Source organism: Penaeus japonicus, unplaced genomic scaffold (assembly GCF_977035675.1).
Source record: "Penaeus japonicus unplaced genomic scaffold, GWHDUDI00000001_assembly GWHDUDI00000017, whole genome shotgun sequence".
NCBI classification, from domain to species: domain Eukaryota; kingdom Metazoa; phylum Arthropoda; class Malacostraca; order Decapoda; family Penaeidae; genus Penaeus; species Penaeus japonicus.
In genome coordinates, this window is record NW_028234419.1 from 25472246 (window position 1) to 25473270 (window position 1025).

The 1025-nt window shown below is 36.6% G+C and overlaps 1 protein-coding gene across 5 annotated transcripts in view; it reads left to right on the forward strand.

Moving 5' to 3' along the window:
• Nucleotides 1-10, forward strand: part of LOC122258655 (equilibrative nucleobase transporter 1) — a 43793-nt gene extending 43783 nt beyond the window's left edge. For all 5 annotated transcript variants that reach the window (XM_086546195.1, XM_086546193.1, XM_043024735.2 and 2 more), the window contains exon 10: nucleotides 1-10. This exon is cut by the window's left edge and continues 203 nt beyond it. The gene's annotated coding sequence lies outside the window, so the exon portion shown is untranslated.
• The last annotated feature ends 1015 nt before the right edge of the window (nucleotides 11-1025 follow it).

Genomic DNA, 1025 nt, shown 5'->3' on the forward strand with positions numbered 1-1025 from the left:
ATGCTGAGAACGATTGTTTCTTTGTTGCCTTTTTATATTCCCAACACACACACACACAAAGTAGTTCGTGTGAGTACATGCAATAAACTGCATTATATACACTTTTCGCGTCTTTATTTCGACTCTCCATCTTCCTCCTAAACTGGATATCGGTAACCTATTGTACCGCAGCTTTATTAGATAAGCTTCAAAAAGGAAACTGATGAGGCATTTTGATCCTTACGGTGAGGTAGCTTTAGATGCATCCAAAAACTTCTCAATAGAGAGAGAAAGAATCAGGCTTTGAATCTCAACGAATGTTTCTTGTTCTTCAATTTTGAACATGTGATACATAAATAATATTCTCTCGTGGTGATTGTAGAGGAATAAATCATATTCCCTCTCGTGGTGATTGTAAAGGAATAAGTTATTGCAATCAAACACCGTTATAAATCGAGCATTATATATCGTGTGGAAGTGCGTCGTTTAATTCGAACACTTGTATGGTTGTCCGAACTCGCTCATGTGGTTAAGGTTCAGTTTCGTTCGGTGGTACAGATGACGGTTCGTTACGTGGCTTCGGTGGTTCGTTTACCCACAGTTTCTCCTCGACTGCCATACGTGGTAATAAATTTGTTTGATTTTGGTTAGTATTCATTTATTTCTATGGTTGAAGTATTGATTTTTATCTTATGCGTACCTATAGATAGTTTTTGAAGAGGAAATCTGAGGAAAAGTGAGAATCAGTGAAGGTATAATGATTATGAACTTTATTGAATTTGATTGGTTTTATCTTGTGATATTTGTGTTTATAATGTGTAAAATTGAAATGTGGTACTCATTCAGAATAGTGCCGCGTCGCTAAATATTACGAATATATACTTCCTCACCCTTAATAATCAGATATTGTGAGTATGACCCACGATTCGACCTCTATAACCCGCAATCTTGAAGGAGACCAGGGAAATTGTGGGATAAATAAAGAAAAAAAAGGTAACACTTCAATGTCACTCAAACACTATAGTGCCACCTGCATGCCACAATAC